The following is an 8,839-nucleotide window of genomic DNA, read 5'->3' on the forward strand; positions in this document are numbered from 1 at the left end:
GCTGGCTTTCAGTCCGGCTGGTTTCTGGGGTTTTGTTTAGCTTCTATATTTGCAACATAGTTGCTTAGAGTTGCAGCTGAGAGGCCGGCAAGTCAGGCGGGGAACGTTGGAGTCCGCAGTCACTGGAGCAAGCAAGCCTCCCTGTTCGCTTCAGTGCATGGTGCCGGCCGCCATCTTGGCTGACAGTTAATTTGCATAAGGATATGCTGATTAGCCAATGGGAAGGGAAGTGGTCATACGCTAATTACCATGTTTCTCTTTTATTAGTGTAGATAAGGCATAAAACAATAAAACTGAGGCAATTATCTGTATTATGAAATTATTATTTCATTACTCTGGTATATTTTAATGGAAAAGCTTGGTATGTTTATTTGACTTATTTTTAAATATCAATTTAGATAATTTTTCACTTTTGTAAAGTGAAAATAATCATATTATATATTGCCAATATTCATTCTTCATGCTAATAATGTTTATCTTGGTATGATGCTTTAGAGTAGAAAAAGCATCTTGCGTAGTAGCTCATGCAGTCTTTACAATAGTCCTGTTACCATTCCCATGTTGCCCAAGAGAAATGTAATATTCCCAGAGGTTGATTTGACCAATGTCTCTTAGCTGTGAAGTATCAATATCAAATGCATGTTGTCTGAATTCAATTTTCCTCTTTTTCCCCCACTAATGCTTAATTGTTCCTTATCATGTGTGGTCCACACTGGTACCCTGTGAACTCGTACAAGTTCCTGTATGTTGTTTTAGTATAACCAAACCAAAACCAAGTTAACAACAGAAACATTTATACAGATAAACATATCTGTTAGAGACAGTTAAACATAACCTGAAACAATAAAGTCACCTTTACATGGTGAAACCACAGTGGCTGAGAAGCCAACCCTGCTCACTCAAATCAGAAATCGGGGTTCCCCTTTATTAAAACAAAACAAAACAAGCCCTAACTGGTTTGGCTGAGTGGATAGAGAGTTGGCCTGCAGACTGAAGGGTCCCAGGTTCGTTTCTGGTCAAGAGCATGTACCTTGCTTGCGGGCACATCCCTAGTGGGAGGTGTGCAGGAGGCAGCTGATTGATGTTTCTCTCTCATCTATGTTTCTAACTCTCTAACCCTCTCCCTTCCTCTCTGCAAAAAGTCAATAAAATATATTTTAAAAAAAAACTTTTTTAAGGGCAAACTATGATGCAAAGCATAGTTTTGGCTCCAAACAATGGGCAAACTGCATAACTACAAGGTAAAGTTTACAATTTCTTTCCTCTCCTACATGAAGATGCCATTTATAATAGTTTCTTCACCATTAAGAAACTTATATTTTCAACTTTTCCTGAAATTTTCAAAAGGTAAATATTCAATTTCAACAATCATCAGTATTTTGACATTTTTTTTATCTTTCCTGAATCTTTAAAGAATTATTTTTTGTTGTTGGAACATTTTAAAACAAATTCCAGAAAAGTAATTTCTTTCCCCTAAATATTTTAGTGTTCATCTTTAAAAGTAATAAAATAGCTCGGCCGATGTGTCTCAGTGGTTGCGCATCCAGAGGTTGCCGGGTTCAATTTCAGGCAGGGCACATGCCCAGGCTGTGGGCTCGATCCCCAGTGTGGGGTGTGCAGGAGGCAGCTGATCAATGATTCTCTCTCATCATTGGTGTTTCTCTCTCTCTCTCTCTCCCCCTCCCTTCCTCTCTGAAATCAATAAAAATATTTTTTAAAAATAAACAAAGAGGAAGGAATAAACATACAATGGAGAAAAGAAAGCTTCTTCAATAAATGGTGCTGGGAAAATTGGAAAACCACATGCAAAAGACTGAAACTAGACTACTGTTTGTTCCCATGTATAAAAATTAATTCAAAATGAATCAAAGACCTAAATAGAAGACCTGAAACAATAAATTACAAATCTCAATAAGTCATTCTATAATGAACTGGGGAAAACTCCTTATAGCAGTAATAATACCTAACAAGATGGCTCTCAGATGTATTGTTAGCTGTATTAGTTAGCTTTCACTAGGTTATTCTGTGCTAACAAACAATTCCCACCCTACACTCACAGCACCACACACAAAAATGAAATTGGGAAAGTAAGGGAATGGAAAAGCCTTTAGATTATTCTCTGAGCCATTTTCATCCAATTGAGGAGACAGGCGAGTCACAGTTACCTACACAGGTTGTAACAATAGGTGTGGTAGTCATATCTTTTCATATGGTTTTTGCCTTGGGGCTGAGTCTGTGGAGGGACGTGAGCATATGTTGTATGATTTTAGAATCTTGTCTTTTTTTGTGGTGCTTCCCTTTCCTCTTCAGGATGAAGGTAGTATCTGGAATCCCTCTAATACTAAGAATGCTGCATGGAATTTCAAACTTACAGAATTTAGCCACCAGGCTCTCTTGTAACACTGGGCATAAGAAATTTATATAACGACCAAGAGTGTTGATAAAATCAGATTTAGTCACAGAATCTATGGCAATATCATCTTTGATAAACAGAAGAGAGTAGTAAAGATAAAAAATAGATTACTATTTCTTACTCAGAGCTGGCAATACACATATGGAAATGTTCTCAACATCACCTTGTTAGATGTCAGGATTACAGGAAGTTTTCTAGTTTGATCCAAAATCATTATGCCTAGTGAGACACTATACTTTACTTCTCTGGGTCTTTTTTTTCCTGCTCTTCAGCTTTCAGTTGTATTCACTCTTTTCCTTAGAATTCTCATCTATGGTGTTATTAAACAAGGGGGGCATTAGGCTGAGGTGGCTCTAATGCTGTGGGCCTATGGAAGCAAACCAAAATTTAAGGTTACAAAAGCAAAACCACAGGACAACCAATGACAAACAGCCAACCAGGCTTTAAGCTTATAGTCAATCAAATAATGTCCTTGCTGCCCTAACCGGTTTGGCTCAGTGGATAGAGCATCGGCCTGTGGACTAAATAGAAGACCTGAAACAATAAATTACAAATCTCAATAAGTCATTCTATAATGAACTGGGGAAAACTCCTTATAGCAGTAATAATACCTAACAAGATGGCTCTCAGATGTATTGTTAGCTGTATTAGTTAGCTTTCACTAGGTTATTCTGTGCTAACAAACAATTCCCACCCTACACTCACAGCACCACACACAAAAATGAAATTGGGAAAGTAAGGGAATGGAAAAGCCTTTAGATTATTCTCTGAGCCATTTTCATCCAATTGAGGAGACAGGCGAGTCACAGTTACCTACACAGGTTGTAACAATAGGTGTGGTAGTCATATCTTTTCATATGGTTTTTGCCTTGGGGCTGAGTCTGTGGAGGGACGTGAGCATATGTTGTATGATTTTAGAATCTTGTCTTTTTTTGTGGTGCTTCCCTTTCCTCTTCAGGATGAAGGTAGTATCTGGAATCCCTCTAATACTAAGAATGCTGCATGGAATTTCAAACTTACAGAATTTAGCCACCAGGCTCTCTTGTAACACTGGGCATAAGAAATTTATATAACGACCAAGAGTGTTGATAAAATCAGATTTAGTCACAGAATCTATGGCAATATCATCTTTGATAAACAGAAGAGAGTAGTAAAGATAAAAAATAGATTACTATTTCTTACTCAGAGCTGGCAATACACATATGGAAATGTTCTCAACATCACCTTGTTAGATGTCAGGATTACAGGAAGTTTTCTAGTTTGATCCAAAATCATTATGCCTAGTGAGACACTATACTTTACTTCTCTGGGTCTTTTTTTTCCTGCTCTTCAGCTTTCAGTTGTATTCACTCTTTTCCTTAGAATTCTCATCTATGGTGTTATTAAACAAGGGGGGCATTAGGCTGAGGTGGCTCTAATGCTGTGGGCCTATGGAAGCAAACCAAAATTTAAGGTTACAAAAGCAAAACCACAGGACAACCAATGACAAACAGCCAACCAGGCTTTAAGCTTATAGTCAATCAAATAATGTCCTTGCTGCCCTAACCGGTTTGGCTCAGTGGATAGAGCATCGGCCTGTGGACTGAAAGGTCCCAGGTTTGATTCTGGTCAAGGGCATGTACCTTGGTTGCGGGCACATCCCCAGTAGGGGGTGTGCAGGAGGCAGCTGATGGATGTTCCTCTCTCATTAATGTTTCTAACTCTCTATCCCTCTCCTTTCCTCTCTGTGAAAAATCAATAAAATATATTTAAAATAAAAATGTCCTTGCTTTGCTTCCACACCATCCTATATAATAAAAGCATAATATGCAAATCAACTGAACGGCAAAATGACCAGTCGCTATGAAAGGCACTGACCACCAGGGGGCAGATGCTCAATGCAGGAGCTGTTCCCTGGTGGTCAATGTGCTCCCACAGGGGCGGCACCGCTCAGCCAGAAGCCCGGCTGATGGCTGTCGAGCGGTCGCGGGAGCTTCTCCTGCCTCCGCTACAGGTGGGTGGTAAGGAGCAAGGGGTCTGGGACTGCAAGAGGGATGTCTGATTGACAGCAAGGCAGACATCCCCCGAGGGGTCCCAGACTGTGAGAGGGTGCAGGCTGGGCTGAGGGACCCCCGACCAGTGCACGAATCTTGTGCACCGGGCCTCTAGTCTGTGTATAAGTCTCTTCCCCAGCTCCCATCAGCAGAGCACTCCAGTTTGGCACTGCCTGATTGGGATCAGTGTTTACTCAAAGAAACTCTTAAAATTTTTAATATCCCTTAGTTTATCTTTTAATAATTCTGACATCATCACTTAACTTTGTTAGGAATACTCCTTCAGATATATCTTTGAAACACTTTCCTTTCATAAACTCCTGACCTTATTGCCAATGTACCTACTAGAAAATTCCACTTGGATTTCTATAATGTCAACTTACAGTAAATATTTCATGACTTACCTCTTCCTCTTCCTTCTCCCCCCATCAATCCACATTTACCCTCTTGGTTTTCCTATTTCTATAGATACTATGTTATACCCTAAATCAGTGGTTCCCAAACTTATTTGGCCTACCTCCCCCTTTCCAGAAAAAATATTACTCAGCGCCCCCTGGAAATTAATTTTTTAAAAATTTTAATAGCAATTAAACAGAAAGATATATGTATTAATGTTTCTACCTTTTTTGTAAAGTATAGTAAAGAAAGGTGTAAATTAGAAACATTGAAGTTTGAAATTATGAAACTATTTATTGAACTCAGAATAGAAAGGTAATACAAAAAAAGTTAAAACAAATGCACCTGTGGCTATCACCGCCCCCCTGGATCGCTGCAGCACCCACCAGGGGGCGGTAGCACCCACTTTGGGAATCACTGCCCTAGATCATGAATGTAAAAAAACTGGGTATTTTCTTTGTTGCAATCTTTTACTTACCTATGTCCACCCGCTATGCCTTCCTAAATGTCATACCCAGTCAGTTACCAAATATCAGTGATTCTTCCTTCAAGGTGTTTTATATCCTTCTCTCGGTTTCATCATTACACTGGTTTCAGGCTTTATTCCCAAATGGCATACACCATTTTTACCAGCCTCCCAAATATTTTCCCTGTTCTGATTTGCATCATACCTGATGCTATATTAGTATCCTAAAATTGAGGATCACTGCATTTTCCCCTTCTCAGGAATATTAGTTGGTTTCTTAGTCCCTCAGGGTAAAGTCTGCTATCTTTCTCCAAGTATTTAGGGTGTTGACTTACTGTGATGGTTAAGATTAGGTTCAGCTGCAAGTGACAGACAATCCTATATAATAAAAGGGTAATATGCAAATTGACCCTAACAGCAGAATGACCAGAACGACCGCTGGACCAATCACTATGAGGTGCACTGACCACCTCTTGGTCCCTTCCCCTGGCTGGCAGGCTCTGATCACCTGATGGCCACCCGTGGCAGGGGCAAGGCCAGCGAGTGGGCAGGAACAGCCAACCTATTGGTCCCTTCCCCTGGCTGTCAGGCACCGATCACCCGATGGCAAATGGGAAACCGGGGGTGGGTGTTGGCGGGGGGGCGGGGCCAGCTTCGGGCAGGTGGGGAATATGGCCCTGATCACAGGCCAGGCCCAGGGACCGTACCTGTGCATGAATTTCATGCACCGGGCCTCTAGTCCAAAATAAAAGTGGCTCAAATGAAGCAGATGTAAAACTTCAGAGAGATTTAGGGTAGGTTTGATATTCTATAGTATCAAAGATGCTTGATCATTCTATCTTGTTATTCCTTTGTGTGTGGCCTACATTCCCAATGTCATTTCTTGTCAGCCAGTACGTACCACTGCCGCTTATACCCTTTAGTCAAAACTTAACTCCATGGCTAAATGTACTTATATTCTGATGACCAAGTGTACCACTAAAAATTAGAAGTTCTATTACTGAGGGAGATGGGAAAATAGACATAGGGTTATAACCAGCAACGTCTGCCACACCTACCTTCTAGCACAGCCGTGGGAAAACTACAGCCCGCGGGCCGGATCCGGCCCATTTGAAATGAATAAAACTAAAAAAAAAAAAAAGACCGTACCCTTTTATGTAATGATGTTTACTTTGAATTTATATTAGTTCACACAAACACTCCATCCATGCTTTTGTTCCGGCCCTCCGGTCCAGTTTAAGAACCCATTGTGGCCCTCGAGTCAAAAAGTTTGCCCACCCCTGTTCTAGCAGCATCTTCCTTAAACTAACCTGCCATTCTAGACAAACTCTCCCCTAGTCCATTTAAACATAAATTCTCTCAAACACTCCAACCCCCAGCTGTCTCTGTCCTTTAAACTAGAGGAACAGTCTATTTGGTAGCCAATCAGGTACTTATTTTGTAAGAGCCCTTATTAATGTGGTCATTTTTAAACTTTATCTTTACTGTTGACAGTATTACAGAGGTCCCCCTCCTTTCCCCCATTGACTCCCCTCCACCCCACTCCTGCCCCCCAATATTGTGGTCTTAATGATTAAAGCATTGTTTAAACTTTCCTCCTTGTCTAATCCTCTCAGCCAGTCCATATAAAAGTATAACGTATCACATATGTACATACAGTACATAATACTTGATCATGATAATAAACAACTATGTTACTGGTTTATATATTTAATATACATTGTATCATTATTTTAGAGTGTGCTCTTTTCACTTATGAAAAAACTCTGTTGTCAAACAGTATGCCCTGTTACACCGACAGCAACCTCATACATCTCATGTTTAATCCCTCTCTTGATTACATCATTTTCTCTTGTGCTTGATTTAAGCTCCTGTTGTTTTGTGCAGTAACATGCTGTAGCCTAGGAGCAACAGGCTACACTGTATAGCCAAGCTACGTAGCAGGCTATACAATCCAGATTTGTGTACATGCACTCTGTGATGTTTGCACAGTGACGAAACCCCCAAAGAAGCATTTCTTAGAACACATCCTTGTAAGCAGCACACGACTGTATTAAGGAGCTAGTTGGGCATGACACTGAACAATAAGAATTACATAGCTCTGGCTCTCTATATATTATATACATGTATTAGCATAAATGCAAGTACAGGAGAGATAAGCCAAGAACATTAACATATTTTCCCCTTACTTTTTCAGAGCAGCAAAGAGAGTAATCTTCTTACAACTGCCATGAAAAGTGGAGAAACTGATACTGTCCTTTTCTTCAAAGGAAAACTTTTCAGTGTATTAAATCAATTTGGGATTTTAGTTTGTATGTTGGATGACTTGGTCATGTTTACTTTGGGCAGGTTTCAGGCTTGCTGCTTTCATGTCAAAGGAAGACAATGTAGTAAATATGAAAAAAGATTTAAGAATCGGATACTTTATTTTATTTTTTTAATATATTTTATTGATTTTTTACAGAGAGGAAGGGAGAGGGATAGAGAGTTAGAAACATCCATGAGAGAGAAACATCCATCAGCTGCCTCCTGCACACCCCTTACTGGGGATGTGCCCGCAACCAAGGTACATGCCCTTGACCAGAATCGAACCTGGGACTCTTCAGTCCACAGGCCGACACTCTAGCCACTGAGCCAAACTGGTCAGGGCTCGGATACTTTATTTTATCCCAGTATCCAATTATCAATGAGTACTTATTATGTGACAAAACATGCTAGAGTGTACACTGCATAACTCTCCTCAACAACCACATGAACATAGATGTGACTATACTCTTTTTGCAGAAGAGGAACTAGAAGCTCCAAAAGGTTATTAACTAAGATGACACAATGGAAAGGAAGCAGAGCAGAATTCACATCTACCTGCTTCTGAGCTCATTCCCTTAACTACTAATCAGGGAGGCAACAGTGAATTCCTTTAGTCTGGCTTCATAATAAAGAGTACATCTATCTATATAATAAAAGCCTAAGTGACCATTAAGGCAGAACGACCAGAACGACTGGTTGCTGTGATGCACACTGACCACCAGGAGGCAGATGCTCAATGCAGGAGCTGCCCCCCTGGTGGTCAGCGTGCTCCCACAGGGGGAGCGCTGCTCAGCCAGAAGCTGGGCTCATGGTTGGTGAGCGCAGCGGCGGTGGCGGGAGCCTCTCTTGCCTCCACAGCAGTGCTAGGGAGCAGTGAGCTGAGCAGTAAGGAGCAGTGAGCAGGCGGGTGGTAAGGTACCAGACTGCGAGGGCTACCCCAGGGATCAGGCCTAAGCTGGCAGTCGGACATCCTCAAGGTGTCATGGACTGCAAGAGGGCACAGGCAAGGCTGAGGGGAACCCCCCCTCAGTGCACAAATTTTTTGCACCAGGCCTCTAATATATATATAAAAGCCTAAGTGACTGTTATGACTGAATGACCAGAACGAATGGTTGACCAGTCGCTATGACGTGCACTGACCACCTGGGGGCAGATGCTCAACACAGGAGCTGCCTCCTGGTTGTCAGTGCGCTCCCACAGACAATCTCCCTCCCCCCCACCCCC

At 41.3% G+C, this 8,839-nt stretch overlaps 1 long non-coding RNA gene across 1 annotated transcript in view; it reads right to left on the reverse strand.

Moving 5' to 3' along the window:
• The window catches only part of LOC106726796, a 12,867-nt gene that overhangs the window by 2,234 nt on the left and 1,794 nt on the right, over positions 1 to 8,839 (reverse strand). The gene's annotated exons all lie outside the window — the stretch shown is intronic.

This window comes from Myotis brandtii, unplaced genomic scaffold, assembly GCF_000412655.1.
Source record: "Myotis brandtii unplaced genomic scaffold, ASM41265v1 scaffold1087, whole genome shotgun sequence".
In the NCBI taxonomy this organism is placed as follows: Eukaryota; Metazoa; Chordata; class Mammalia; order Chiroptera; family Vespertilionidae; genus Myotis; species Myotis brandtii.